Here is a 16,921-nt window from a genome sequence, read left to right on the forward strand (position 1 = left end):
CCTCTAATCATATCATCATTCTGAACAGTCGTAACCTACTTCTATATGCAAAAGCCCCTGCCTTTTTTAATGATTTTATTTATTTATGTGGTGGACCATATTGCGGATATATTGTTGCTTCCATCAATGTAATTGTCTGCATGATATCCAATCATGTTTTGGGGGTAAATGTACATACATACATACATACATACATACAGTTGAAGTCGGAAGTTTACATACGCCAGTTTCACAATTCCTGACATTTAATCCTAGTAAAAATTCCCTGTTTTAGGTCAGTTAGGATCACCACGATAACGTCCCACCTGGCCAACATCCGGTGAAATTGCAGAGCACAAAATTCAAACTACAGAATTATAAATATTTAACTTTCATAAAAATCACAAGTGTAATACATCAAAATAAAGCTTAACTTCTTGTTAATCCAGCCGCTGTGTCAGATTTTAAAAAAGGATTTACGGCGAAAGCACACCATGTGATTATCTGAGGACATCGCCCGCATAAAAAAGCATGAAAAACATATTTCAACTAGGCAGGTATTGAAAGTCAGAAATAGCGATATAATATCCATCCACAAGCTTCCCACAATAAATTGGGTGACTTTTGGCCCATTCCTCCTGACAGAGCTAGTGTAACTGAGTCAGGTGTGTAGGCCTCCTTGCTCGCACGCGCTTTTTCAGTTTTTCCCACAAATTTTCTATAGGATTGAGGTCAGGGCTTTGTGATGGCCACTCACATCTGGTGAAATCGGAAGGCACCAAATTCAAAATACAAAATCGAAATATTAAACATTCATGAAATACTAGTGTCTTATGTCGTTTAAACGCTTAACGTCTTGTTAATCCAGCCTATTTGTCAGATTTTAAAAAGGCTTTACAGCGAAAGCATACCATGCGATTATCTGAGGACAGTGCCCCGCATACAAAAGCATTACAAAAAATGTTCAACCAAGCAGAAAGTCGGAAATAGCGATAAAATAAATAACTTACCTTTGAAGATCTTCCTCTTTTTGCAATCCCAAGGGTCCCAGCTACATAACAATGGTCCTTTTGTTCGATAAAGTCCTTGTTTTTATCCCAAAGAAAGTCAGTGTAGTTGGCGAGCTTGATTCAGTAATCCATCGGTTTCCCTCGTTCAAAATGCATACAAATGAATCCCCAAGATTACCAATAAACGTCGTCCAAACAAGTCAAACAACATTTCTAATCAATCCTCAGGTACCCTATTATGTAAATAAATGATAAAATGTAACCTCTAGTGACTACCCATCCCGCATGCGGGAGCATAATCATCGACTGACACTAATTAGCATAACGCAATGGACATAAATATTCCTAGAAAATATTCCTATTCATGAAAATCACAAATGAAATATATTGAGAAACAGCTTAGCCTTTTGTAAATGAATCACCCTGTCATCTCAGATTTTCAAAATATGCTTTACAGCCAAAGCTAGACAAGCATTTGTGTAAGTATATCGATAGCCTAGCATAGCATTTTGTCCAGCTAGCAGCATGTAACTTGGTCACGGAAATCAGAAAAGCAATCTAATTAAATTGTTTACCTTTGATGAGGTTCGAATGTTTTCACTCACGAGACTCCCAGTTAGATAGCAAATGTTCCTTTTTTCCAAAAAGATTATCTTTGTAGGCGAAATAGCTCGGTTTGTTCTTCACGTTTGGCTGAGAAATCGCCTGGAAATTGCAGTCACGAAAACGCCGGAAAATATTCCAAATTAGCTCCATAATATCGACAGAAACATGGCAAACGTTGTTTATAATCAATCCTCAAGGTGTTTTTCAAATATCTATTTGATAATATATCCGCCGGGACAATTAGTTTTTCAGTTGGACCGATTGGAATAATGGCTACCTCTGTATTTTACGCGAGAGTCACTCTGGGAGCCATCAGGTGACCACTTGCACAATGTAGCCGCTTACGGGTATTCTTCAACATAAATGCGTAAAACTACGTCACAATGCTGTAGACACCTTCGGGAATACGGAGAAAGATAGCCCATTCACTGCTCAATAGGGACGCATTGGAATGCAGCGCTTTCAAAACATGAGGCACTTCCGGATTGGATTTTTCTCAGGCTTTCGCCTGCAACATCAGTTCTGTTATACTCACAGACAATATTTTTACAGTTTTGGAAACTTTAGAGTGTTTTCTATCCTAAGCTGTCAATTATATGCATATTCTAGCATCTTGTCCTGACAAAATATCCTGTTTACTACGGGAACGTTATTTTTCCAAAAATGAAAATACTGCCCCCTAGTCACAAAAGGTTTTAAGACTATTCTCGTATGTTCATTACCGGAGATAAAGAACGAAGTGCGTAAGCGGCTACATTGCGCAAGTCGTCACCGACGCACGCCACAAAACTATAGCCAAAATGGGAGCCACTTAAAAATACTACAAATTCTAGCTCATTAAAAAAAAAACAAGCCTGAAACTCTTTCTAAAGACTGTTAACCTCTCTGATCTACCCATCCCGGATCCGGTATCAGGAATACAGACTCAAGCTCATTACCATAACGCAACGTTAACTATTCATGAAAATCGCAAATGAAATGAAAGAAATATGCCATCTCTCAAGCTTAGCTTTTTGTAAACAACACTGTCATCTCAGATTTTCAAAATATGCTTCTCAACCATAGGAAAACAATAATTTGTGTAAAAGTAGCTAGCTAGCGTAGCATTTAGCGTTAGCATTAGCGTTAGCATCCAGCACGCAACATTTCAACAAAAACATAAAAGCCTTCAAATAAAATCATTTACCTTTGAAGAACTTCTGATGTTTTCAATGAGGATACTCTCAGTTAGATAGCAGATGCTCAGTTTTTCCAAAAAGATTCTTTGTGTATTAGAAATAGCTCCGTTTTATACATCACATTTGGCTACAAAAAAAACCCCGAAAATTCAGTCCTCAAAACGCGAACTTTTTTCCAAATTAACTCCATAATATCGACTGAAAACATGGCAAACGTTGTTTAGAATCAATCCTCAAGGTGTTTTTCACATATCTCTTCAATGATATATAGTTCCTGGAAGCATGGTTTCTCCCCTCAATCAAATGGAAAAATACTTGCACCTGGCTTTGCGCACCAGTTTCGACGCAGGACACCAGGCGGACACTTGGAAAATGTAGTCTCTTATGGTCAATCTTCCAAAGATATGCCTACAAATACGTCACAATGCTGCCGACATCTTGGGGAAACGGCAGAAGGTCTAAGCTTATTCCTGTCGCATTCACAGCCATATAAGGAGACATTAGAAAACAGAGCTTCAGAAATTCTGCTCATTTCCTGGTTGACGTATCATCTTGGTTTCGCCTGTAGAATGAGTTCTGGGGCACTTACAGACAAAATCTTTGCAGATTCTGAAACTTCAGAGTGTTTTCTTTCCAAATCTGTCAAGTATGCATAATATGCATAGTCGAGCATCTTTTCGTGACAAAATATCGCGCTTAAAATGGGAACGTTTTTTATCAAAAAATGAAATAGCGCCCCTAGAGATGCAACAGGTTAACATCTACTGGAATTCCCATAGACAGCCATTATAATGAGTGGATGGAAAAATCCTGGATGGATTCTCCTCTGGTTTTTGCCTGCTATATCAATTCTATAATACTCAGAGGCATTATTTGAACAGTTTGGAAACTTCAGAGTGTTGTCTATCCAATACTACCATTATATGCATATCCTAGCTTCTGGGCCTGAGTAACAGGCAGTTTACTTTGGGCACGTCAGTCATCTGAAATACAGAAAACTGCCACCGGCCCACAAGAAGATTTAAACCATTTTGCCACAACTTTGGAAGTATGCTTGGGGTCAATGTCCATGTGGTAGACCCATTTGCGACCAAGCTTTAACTTCCTGACTGATGTCTTGAGATGTTTCAATATATCCACATAATTCCCCTCCTCATGAAGCCATCTATTTTGTGAAGAGCACCAGTCCCTCCTGCAGTAAAGCAGATGCTGCCACCTCCATGCTTCACGGTTGGGATGGTGTTCTTCTTACCAATCATTTTATGCACTCTGGTCAAAAGGGACCGCTCCGTTAGGCTGACACGCTCTCTGACCTCACTCGGGGACTGGCTTCTTGCATTGCAAAGTTTATAGGAGACATATTATCTTATGGCTCCTAAAATCACATTACTATCTTAACAAAATACTTTCATAATATTTCATAAACAGCGTTAAGGATGGAGACTTCTTACATGTAGTGTATATACTTTTCAAGTTACAGTTTTTTCTTTATGACACTTTTAATGACATCACAAAATGACATCCCATATGACATTGTTATTGTTTAGATCACCTCTGACCATTCTCCACATTCTTATGCTAGAAATATTGTTCCAGTATTCAATTTCGAAATTGTTAAAGTTTCAGCAGGGAAAGTCTCTGGAGACAAAGCAGATTCCTTTGTGGATTTTGGAGAGGGAGAACCTAGATCTCCTCTCCTTTAATTTATTAACAAGGTTGTGAACTGTCAACCCATCATCAGCTTTCTTCTCCCCTCTTCTGAGTCTGGTCTGCTTACTGTCATCCATTGCCAAGTTGATCCACTGGGCTCCTCACAGGACAGTCATGACGAAGTCTTTTGCATTATTACAGAAATACATCTTTCTATAATTAGATTTTTTGTTCGTACCCTCCAAGGATATTCCACTTATCCCAGATGCTGCTCCAAGACGCCGCCGCCGGAGAAGAGGTATTCAGTGTGGACTTTTAGTCTGGCTCAGGAGGCGTCCATACCATCCACCACTCCCTTAGAATATTACTCATTAATGTTCAGTCACTGGACAAAAAAGTAGATGAGCTCAGGGCGTGGATCTCCTTTCAGAGAGACATAAGAGACTGTAACATACTCTTTTTCACGGAATCATGGCTCCCTCCAGATATACTGTCCCCATGCATACAGTCAGCTGTGTTGTCAGTACATCACGCAGACAGGAATAAAGGACTCAGTGGGAAAAATAAAGGCTGAGGTGTATGTTTCATGATTAACTACTCAGGGGTGATTGTGGTAACATACAGGAACTCAATCAACATAGAATACCTCACAATAAAATGGCGACTACATTCCTCCCGAGAGAATTCTCTTCTGTCATCGTCACAGCCGTGTATATCTCCCCCTCAAGCCGATACCATGGCATCTCCCAAGGAACCACACTGGACTTTGTTCAAACTGGAAACCGCATATCCTGAGGCCGCATTTATTGTAGCTGGAGACTTTAATAAAGCAAATCTGAGGAAAACGCTACCGAAGTTTTACCAACAAATTGCCTGTACTACTCGTGCATCAAAAACTCTCGACCACTGCTACTCTCCCTTCCGGGATGGCTACAAGGCCCTCCCCTGGCCTCCTTTCGGCAAATCAGGTCATGCCTCCATTCTGCTCCTCCCTTCATATATGCAGAAACTCAAATAGGAAGTACCCGTAAGGAATCCATGCTTTAAGATTGTTTTGATCACACAGACTGCGATATGTTCCGGTTTGACTCTGAGAATATATTGACATACACACTGACACGGTGACTGAGTTCATTAGGAAGTGTATAGGGGATGTTGTTCCCACTGTGACTTTAAAATCTATCCAAACCAAAATTGTGGCTAGATGGCAGCATTCGCACAAAACTGAAAGCACAAACCATCGCATTTAACCATGGCAGTGTGACTGGGAATATGGAATATGGTTGAGTACAAACAGTCCAGTTATGCCCTCCATAAGGCAATCAAACAGGCAAAACGTCAGTACAGAGTCAAAGTGTAGTCACAATTCAATGACTCGGAAACAAGACGTATGTGTCAGGGACTCCAGATAATCATGGACTATAAAGGGAGAACCAGTCATGCCACAGACACGGACTTTTTGCTACATGACAAGCTAAACACCTTCTTCGCCCGATTAGAGGAAAACACAGTGTCATCCGAATCGGGCCACCGCCACTCCCAACGACTGTAAGCCCTTCTTCTCTGTGGCCAATGTGAGTTAGACTTTTAAACATGCTCACCCTCGCAAGGCTGCTAGCCCAGACAGCATCCCTAGCTGTGTCCTCAGAGCATGTGCAGACCAGCTGGCTGGAGTGTTTATGAACATATTTTATCCCTCCCTATACCAGTCTGCTGTCCCCACTTGCAATGTCCACCATTGTTCCTTAACCCAAGAAAGCGAAGTTAACTGAACTAAATTACTATTGCCCCATAGCACTCGCTTCTGTCATCATAAAGTGTTTTGAGAGGCTAGTTAAGGATCATATCACCTCCAACTTACCTGACACCCTAGACCCACTGATATTTGCATACCGCCCCAATAGATCCACGGATGATTAAATTGCCATCGAACTGCACACTGCCCTATCCCATCTGGAAAAGAGGAATAACTATGTAAGAATTCTGTTTATTGACTACAGCTCAGCCTTTAACACCCTGGTACCCGCCAAGCTCATCAGTAAGCTCGGTCTGAACCCTGCCCCGTGCAACTGGGTCCTGGACTTCCTGACGGGCTGCCCCAGGTGGTGAAGGTAGGGAATAACACCTGCACTATGCTGATCCTCAAAACAGGTGTGTGCTCACCCCCTTGTGCACTACACTGATCATCAACACAGGTACCCCAATAGGGTGTGTGCTCGCCCCCTTCTGCACTCCATGTTCAGCGATGACTGTGTGGCCACGTACGTCTCCAACCCAATCATGACGTTTGCAGACGACACAAAAGGGATAGGCTCGACTACCAACAACGACTAGACAGCCTAGGAGATGAGGGCCCTGGAAGAGTGGTGCCAGGCACATTGATTGGGCTGCTGTGGAGAATGTTAAAAGCTTCAAGTTCCTCGGGTAACACATCACTGACAATCTGAAATGCCCGTCAGGAAGTCCAGGACCCAGTTGCACAGGGCAGGGTTCAGATCCACACAGTCAGTGTGGTGAAGAAGGCACATCAGTGCCACTTCAACCTCAGGAGGCTGAAGAAAAGACCCTCACAACATTTTACAGATACACCATTGAGAACATTCTGTCGGGCTGTATCACCACCTGGTACGGCAACTGCACCATCCACAACCGCAGGGCTCTCCAGAGGGTGGTCCGGTCTGCCCAACGCATCACCGGAGGCACACTGCCTGCCCTCCAGGACATTTATTGCACCCCGTGTCACAGGAAGGCCAAGAAAGATCATCAAGGACCTCAGCCACCTGAGGCACAGCATGTTCACCCCATTACCATCCAGAAGGCAAGATCAGTACAGGGGCATCAAAGCTGGGACTGAGAGACTGAAATACAGCTTCTATCTCAGACTGTTAATAGTCACCACTAGCCGGCCCCCGCACAGTACCCTGCCCTGAACTTTAGTTACTGTCACTAGCTGGCTACCACTTGGTTACTCAACCCTGCACCTTAAAGGCTGTTGCCTATGTACATAAACATGGAAACTGGTCACTTTAATAATGGAACACAGCTCACTTTAATAATGATTACATACAGTTTTACCCACTTCATATGCATATACTGTATTGTAGTCAAGGCCCTATTATATTTAACTATTGCTGTGCATACAGTATACTCTTCTATTCTACATATTCTTCAGATATTCTATCCATATACTGTCCATAATGTCTATACATTCCATCATATACATGATTGCTCGTCCTAATATTTATACATTTGTTAATTCCATTATTTTACGTTTTAATTTTGTGTGTATTGTTGTGCATTGTTAGATATTACTGCACTGATGGAGCTAGGAACACAAGCTTTTCGTCACAATTACAATTACATCCATATGTGTATGGATCAATACAATTTGATTTGATTTTAGAAATGAGACCAGAAATACATTACAATCTCCTTACTATTACCCAGTCCCCATTATCTTTGACTGACCACAGCAGTAGCAGGTGTTTCGTGAAACTGGAGGTAGAGTGTTACTTTTCAGGGCAGGTAATAACTCTGCCACACCACTATAGTAATCACAAGATACATGTTTTATCTTCTCCATTAAAGGATTCCATTAATGCAACCTGGGGAAATTTGAAAAAGAGGGGAATTATTTGCCTGAATCGCTTTGTTCTCATAAGCTCTGTCCGCAAACCAGTAAATGACATCTTATCTTGCCCAGGAAGAAAAATGGGAAAAACTCCATGATTTCCTCCTTCCTTGCAACTGCCGAGGTATAATGCATTCTCTGACTATGCCACGATTTAAAAATAATTCTCTTTTTCAATTTAGATAAAAGGAACCAGACACCCCAGAACTCATCACAGGGGTTAATAGTCAAATTTGACAGATAAGCCGTTAGTTTTCTCTACAACCAATACTTGACATAAAATGAGAAGGCGGTATCGACTTGGGAAAATGTGTCCCTACAAGATATCCTTATGAGCTATCGCACTGTGTTTAATGTTTCTAAACCAGGATTCTGAGTTAAAATCCCCCTATTTTTTATAATCTGTTGAAATGAGCATAGCAATTTTGCATATCAGTCAGAACTCACTCATACACACAGAGAGATTAATGTCCCTTTTCACTGTTGAAATGGAGAGATTTAATGGTACAGTTTGATTTTGGTGTCAAAACATTTGAGGTGTGCAGCGAGCGGGCGTTCCTAAGTTTAACTGCCCCTATTCAATTATTTTGCAATCTGAGCTTGGGAAGTACCTAAACTCTTATTGTCAGAGGATTTTTAATTGAAACACCATAGATTTTTGTTATTGCTGTTTTGCCTCGATTCTTTCCTGTCTGTTTTTGTGTGGCTAATGAATGAATCTTGTAAAATGAAGTGTTCACTCGACTTTAAACCTGATTTATCTCTTTCTCTGTCCTATGTAAACAGGGCTGCTTGATCATAACAAACCAAGAACTTGCCTAACACACACACACACCTGCATTGACACACACACGTACGTACACAGGCATGCACTCACACATGCACACAACCAGCATACCGTCCCCCCAGGAGGGCCAGTAGGATTACAATCTTTAGTGTGTTATCAGAGACAGCATCATTAAGAACCTCTGAAATTAGCACGGTTGCTAATCCCGTCCATTTAAATTGACAAGATACAGCTCAGTTCTAAAATATGCCGCCTTTGCACTTAACGAGATGATAAGCATGCTGCAAAATGAGTGATAGAAGCGATATCGGTCCAGATCCTGTTAGTCTTATCATATCCAAACTGGGGAAAAACATAGCATTATTGAATACGGCTTAAGCTACTAGATTCAGCTTGCTATTCTTGTCATACACCATGTCAGTAATTTCCTTTGAGATGGATGCAGAAAGGAACTGCTGATAACTCGATGGAAGAGGAGAAAACAAATCCGGGCCCACCATCCTTTGTATTTGAACCAAGTCTGCATATCAAATGGCACCCTATTCCCTATATAGTGCACAACTTTTGACCCGAACACTATGGGCCCTGGTCAAACATAGTGCACAACATGGGGAATAAGGTGCCATTTAGGACGCTCCCCAGAACATTTCCCTCTTTCACTGCTGCACAGTCAGTCTCATCGCTTCTACCTATGCTACAAATGGACTCCACCTTTTTCTTTTCCCGATAAGAACTTTTCTTTCTTTTAATAAGGCCTAATCCTAGGGATATCTACCTCACGCCTCATTGTGACAGATCCACCACTGTTGGCATGCAAATTATTGGAGGCGAACCCAGGCTATTTGCAATTAATATCCCAAGCCTTCTCAGATATTATTTAAATATACAATTAGTGACAGATTAATTAAAGATATGCCACAGTGTAGTGGAAACCTTGAGTGTAGAAAATTGTATTTAAATGTTAATTTATGGATGTCTTCTTCGATGATGGGAATTCTAGACAGTCAGATGTTTGTTGTTTTTGTTTTTTATATTATGCATGTATAATTATCACTTGATATATTAGGGCCAGACTAATACGTTTCTATATTATTCCCTCCCTCTCCCTCTTTCCATTTGTCAGTGGAGGAGGACACAGAAGGGAGGTCGCAGCCTGGCTGGGACTCTACAGTGGCTTGCGAAAGTATTCACCCACTTGGCATTTTTTCTATTTTGCTGCCTTACAACCTGGAATTAAAATAGATTTTTGGGGGGGTTGTATAATTTGATTGACACAACATGCCTACCACTTTGAAGATGCAAAATATTTTATATTGTGAAACAAACAAGAAGTAACACTAAAAACGGATACTTTTTGCAGCAATTACAGCTGCAAGTCTCTTGGGGTATGTCTCTATAAGCTTGGCACATCTAGCCACAAGGAGTTTTGCCCATTCTTCAAAGCAAAACTGCACCAGCTCCTGTAAGTTGGATGGGTTCCGCTGGTGTACATCAATCTTTAGATCATACCACAGATTCTCAATTGGATTTAGGTCTGGGCTTTGACTAGGCCATTCCAAGACATTTAAATGTTTCCCCTTAAACCACTCGAGTGTTGCTTAAGCAGTTCTTAGGGTCATTGTCCTGCTGGAAGGTGAACCTCCGTCCCAGTCTCAAATCTTAGGAAGACTGTTACAGGTTTCCCTCAAGAATTTCCCTGTATTTAGCGCCATCCATCATTCCTTCAATTCTAACCAGTTTCCCAGTCCCTGCAGATGAAAAACATCCCCACAACATGATGCTGCCACCACCATGCTTCACTGTGGGGATGTGGACTCGGGGTGATGCGAGGTGTTGGGTTTGCGACAGACATAGCGTTTTCCTTGATGGCCAAAAAGCTCAATTTTTGTCTCATCTGACCAGAGTACCTTCTTCCATATGTTTGGGGAGTCTCCCACATGCCTTTTGGCGAACACCAAATGTGTTTGCTTATTTTTTTATTCAAGCAATTTTCTAGCTACTCTTCCATAAAGCCCAGCTCTGTGGAGTGTACGGCTTAAAGTGGTCCTATGGACAGATACTCCAATCTCCACAGAGGAGCTTTGCAACCCCTTCCTTGTGAGTTTTGGTGGGTGGCCCTCTCTTGGCAGGTTTGTTGTGGTGCCATATTCCTTCATTTTTTTTAAATAATGGATTTAATGGTGCTCCATGGGATGTTCAAATTTTCTGATATTTTCTTATAACCCAATCCTGATCTTTACTTCTTCACAACTTTGTCCCTGACCTGTTTGGAGATCTCCTTGGTCTTCATGGTGCCGCTTGCTTGGTGGTACCCCTTGCTTAGTGGTCTTGCAGACTCTTGTGGCCTTTCAGAACAGATGTACATACAGTGCCTTGCGAAAGTATTCGGCCCCCTTGAACTTTGCGACCTTTTGCCACATTTCAGGCTTCAAACATAAAGATATAAAACTGTATTTTTTTGTGAAGAATCAACAACAAGTGGGACACAATCATGAAGTGGAACGACATTTATTGGATATTTAAAACTTTTTTAACAAATCAAAAACTGAAAAATTGGGCGTGCAAAATTATTCAGCCCCTTTACTTTCAGTGCAGCAAACTCTCTCCAGAAGTTCAGTGAGGATCTCTGAATGATCCAATGTTGGCCTAAATGACTAATGATGATAAATACAATCCACCTGTGTGTAATCAAGTCTCCGTATAAATGCACCTGCACTGTGATAGTCTCAGAGGTCCGTTAAAAGCGCAGAGAGCATCATGAAGAACAAGGAACACACCAGGCAGGTCTGATATACTGTTATGAAGAAGTTTAAAGCCGGATTTGGATACAAAAATATTTCCCAAGCTTTAAACATCCCAAGGAGCACTTTGCAAGCGATAATATTGAAATGGAAGGAGTATCAGACCACTGCAAATCTACCAAGACCTGGCCGTCCCTCTAAACTTTCAGCTCATACAAGGAGAAGACTGATCAGAGATGCAGCCAAGAGGCCCATGATCACTCTGGATGAACTGCAGAGATCTACAGCTGAGGTGGGAGACTCTGTCCATAGGACAACAATCCGTCGTGTATTGCACAAATCTGGCCTTTATGGAAGAAAGCCATTTCTTAAAGATATCCATAAAAAGTGTTGTTTAAAGTTTGCCACAAGCCACCTGGGAGACACACCAAACATATGGAAGAAGTTGCTCTGGTCAGATGAAACCAAAATTGAACTTTTTGGCAACAATGCAAAACGTTATGTTTGGCGTAAAAGCAACACAGCTGAACACACCATCCCCACTGTCAAACATGGTGGTGGCAGCATCATGGTTTGGGCCTGCTTTTCTTCAGCAGGGACAGGGAAGATGGTTAAAATTGATGGGAAGATGGATGGAGCCAAATACAGGACCATTCTGGAAGAAAACCTGATGGAGTCTGCAAAAGACCTGAGACTGGGACGGAGATTTGTCTTCCAACAAGACAATGATCCAAAACATAAAGCAAAATCTACAATGGAATGGTTCAAAAATAAACATATCCAGGTGTTAGAATGGCCAAGTTAAAGTCCAGACCTGAATCCAATCGAGAATCTGGAAAGAACTGAAAACTGCTGTTCACAAATGCTCTCCATCCAACCTCACTGAGCTCGAGCTGTTTTGCAAGGAGGAATGGGAAAAAATGTCAGTCTCTCGATGTGCAAAACTGATATACCCCAAGCGACTTACAGCTGTAATCGCAGCAAAAGGTGGCGCTACAAAGTATTAACTTAAGGGGGCTGAATAATTTTGCACGCCCAATTTTTCAGTTTTTGATTTGTTAAAAAAGTTTGAAATATCCAATAAATGTCGTTCCACTTCATGATTGTGTCCCACTTGTTGTTGATTCTTCACAAAAAAATACAGTTTTATATCTTTATGTTTGAAGCCTGAAATGTGGCAAAAGGTCGCAAAGTTCAAGGGGGCCGAATACTTTCGCAAGGCACTGTATACTGAGATCATCTGACAGATCATGTGACACTTAGATTGCACACATGTGGACTTTATTTAATTTATTATGTCACTTCTGAAGGTAATTGGTTGCACCAGATCTTATTTAGGGGCTTCATAGCAAAGGGGGTGAATACATATGCATGCACCACTTTCCCATTTAATTGTTTATTTTTTTAATTTTTTTAAACATGTTATTTGTTTCATTTCACTTCACCAATTTTGACTATTTTGTGTATTTACATTACATGAAATCCAAATAAAAATCAATTTAAATCACAGGTTGTAATGCAACAAAATAGGAAAAACGCCAAGGGGGATGAATACTTTTCCAAGGCACTCATTATCCACCCCTACTGACCTTCCCTGCCAGTTGTGGAAAAAGTACCCAATTTTCATAATTGAATAAAAGAAAATGACTCAAGCAAAAGTGAAAGTCTAAAAGTATTTGTTTTTAAATGTACTTAAGTATTAAAAGTAAAAGTTTAAATAATAAAAAAGGTCTTACATTAAGCAATTTCCATATAGCCAGGGTCAAAGTTCAACACTCAGACAAAATTCACAAACAAAGCATTTGTGTTTAGTGCATCCGCCAGATCAGAGGCAGTAGGGTTGACCAGGGATGTTCTCTTGATAAGTTCATGAAATAGACAATTGTCCTGTCCTGCTAAGCATTCAAAATATAACGAGTACTTCTGGGTTTCAGGGAAAATGAAAGGAGTAAAAAGTACATTATTTTCATTCGGAATGTAGTGGAGTAAAAGTAAACGTTGTCAAAAATGTCAATAGTAAAGTACAAATACCCTAAAAACTACTTAAGTAGTACTTAAAAGTATTTTTACTAAAGTATTTTCCACCACAGGTCCCTGCCACCCGACAAAGCAGTAACTATGAAGAGGCACATGAATAGCAACGGCACCGCCACCAAAGAAGATTAAAAAAAGGGAGAAAAGCGTGAGGGACAAGAGGAAACCTGAGAGGGAGAAAAGGAGGAAAAGACAAAGGGGAAAACAAAGCCAAGAAAGGGTTGCTGCTGAAGGGCCTGGGAGATGTGTTCAGGTAAGGACAAGCTCAACGCACCACCATCTACTCTTTACCCTCTAGACCACATCAAAAACTCTTCTTCTGTTAATAATTTATTCAGTAAGCATTCCGGAGCATGACTGGAGCACTCTGGAGCATTCTGGAATCAGAACACAAAGTGTGTTTTCTGACTGCTATTGGTATTAATGTTGGTGACCCTCACCTTAAACCCGGCAAGGCCGCCAGGCCTCTGGCACATTTCAAGCAAATTATTTTTAATAAGTAGAGGATGTTTTATTCATTATGTGCAGTATCATATCCACCTAAACACAAACGCTATTTGTTAATCCAGTGGACAATGCATTGTACCCAGCCTGAGTACTAATATGAATATGTGATATGGTCTTATTAGAACAGAGGACAAAAAGCTTGAGAAGATTATGAACTTGATTTAATTAGAATGACTTTGCATGTATTTCAGATGCCCAGGGGTATTGCATGGTGAGTCATCTGTTGCTGTGCAGTCCTGTTTGGTGGCCTACAGCGTGTCAGGCTAATGGTGTGAAATGGTTAGAGATCACCGTGGGGATGCAAGATTGTATCCTAACAAGGGTGTACCTTACACCCTCAGGGGGTTCAGACATCATGCAGCGGGGTCCAAGTTATGATTTTAGGCACGCAGCTACCATGAAGCTAATCAAACAGAAACCAAAATTAATTATTTTGATTTGATACTCATTTGAATCCACCATAAATTAGAGAGCGTGACACACACACGTCTGTTATCGTGCAATAAATTGTTTTCCTGTGGATTATTTTAATGACATTATCCAGCATATCAAGGCACAAATATCCACAATGAACAATAAAATATGTTTCGAGGTCATGATTCTGGAATTCGGAAAGGTCACTTATCTGTCATCATTTGCGCTTTGGTGCCGGAGAAAAGTATTTTATAATTGCACATGCAAGCATGAGCACGGTAAAACACACATGCCAGACACACACACACAGCTTTATTTCCATGAAATCTCTATTAGCATAAAAAAATCCTATTTTCCCTAACCCTAAACACAACCCTAATGCTTAAACTCTAACCCTAACCCCCAAAATGCTAACCTTAATCCTAACCTTAACCCTAAACATTTAAACTTAAAATAATATATGAATAAATTCAGGACATGAAAATAGTTCTGACTTTTCCAAGAAGTTCTTGTTTTCGTACCTTTTCAGGACATTCGGGTGAATTGTTAGGACAGTTGGGGTTCTGATAAGGTCGGAAAACAAGCACACGCACACACATACCAACTCCATCATCAAATTTGCTGTTGACACCAAGGTTATAGGTCTGATAACCAACAACAATGAGTGAACTGCCATTGTGGTGTCGTAACCTCTCCCTCAAAGTCAGATCAACATGGGGATGGGGGGTTCAGACATCATGCAGGGGATCCAAGTCAGAATTTTAGGCGCGCAGGTACCACCGCTGCCGTGAGGCTAATCAAACAGAAACCACAATGAATTATCTTGATGCAGCATAAACGCGCACGCACACGCACACACACGTCTGTTATCGTGCAATAAGTTGTTTTCCTATGGATTATCTTAATGGCATTATCAAGCATATCACAACGCACAGCTCCTTACTGAACAATAAAATATGTTTTGACGGGCCTGATTCAGGAATTTGGAAAGGTCGCTTATCTGTCATCATTTGTGCTTTGGTGCCTTCTCTACATCCTGCAGGGGGAAACGTTTTTTAAGTAATTTCCCATGCAAGCATGACCACGATAACACACACATGCCAGACACACACACACACAGTTATATTTCCATTATTTTCTTTTACTTTTTGGGGAGTAAATTTGTTTCAGCATTAAAAATCATATTGCCCCTAACCTTAACCCTAACCAATTAAGCTTAAAAGAGCATTTGAACAAATTCAGGACATGAAATATGTCCACACTTTTCAAAAAGTTCTACCTTTTCAGGACATTTGGGTTCTGATATGGTAGGAAAACAAGTACACGCACACACCAACTCCATCATCAAGTTTTCTGATGACACCAAGGTTGTAGGCCTGATAACCTAAGACGATGAATCAGCTTATAGGGAGGAGGCAAGTGAACTGTCATTGTGATGTCATTACAACAATCTCTCCTTCAAAGTCAGCAAAACAAAGGAGTTGATTGTTGAAAAAAATATATATAGATATATTTAACCTTTAATTTCACTAGGCTATTGAGTTAAGAACAAATTCTTATTTACAATGACGGCCTATCCCGGACAAACCCGGATGACGCTGAGCCAATTGTGCGCCGCCCTATGGGACTCCCAATCACGGCCGGATGTGATAAAGCCTTGAATCAATCCAGGGACTGTAGTGATGTCTCTTGCACTGAGATGCAGTGTCTTAGACCACTGCGCCACTCTGGAGTCAAAAGATTTCAGACTTGAAGAAGCAGAGGAGGAAACATGCCCTGATCCACATCAACAGGACTGCAGTAGAGGGTCACAAGTTTTAAGTTCCTCAGTGTCCACATCACCGAGGACTTGTCATGGACCAGCATGTTACATTACATTTTAGTAATTTAGCAGACGCTCTTAACCAGAGCATCCTACAGTAGTGAGTGGATACATTTTCATTATTACCAACACCACCACCACTCTTGGCAAGGGGGCGCAACATCGTCTGTACTTCCTAAGGCGGCTTAAGAAATCTGGAATGACGCCCCGGGGCCTTTCCAAATATTACTGAGAGCATCCTGACCGGTTGCATCATGGCCTGGTAAGATAATTGGTCCTTCCACAATCGCAAGGCCCTCCAGCAGGTGGTGAAGACGGGACCGTGCTCCCACCCATCTAGGACATCTACTCATTATGTGAGAATGAGGATGGCAAGCAGCATTATGAAGGACCCCACACACCCCAGCTACGAGCTGTTCTCTTCCTTACAGTCGGGCAGATGGTATCGGAGAATGAGGTCTGATACCAACAACCTCAGAGACAGTTTCTATCTACAAGTCATCAGACTGCTGAACACAGCACTGGACAGACCAGCTGCACGGATTCTCTACACATTAGCACA

This window comes from Oncorhynchus clarkii, chromosome 15 (genome assembly GCF_045791955.1).
Source record: "Oncorhynchus clarkii lewisi isolate Uvic-CL-2024 chromosome 15, UVic_Ocla_1.0, whole genome shotgun sequence".
Taxonomy (NCBI): Eukaryota; Metazoa; Chordata; class Actinopteri; order Salmoniformes; family Salmonidae; genus Oncorhynchus; species Oncorhynchus clarkii.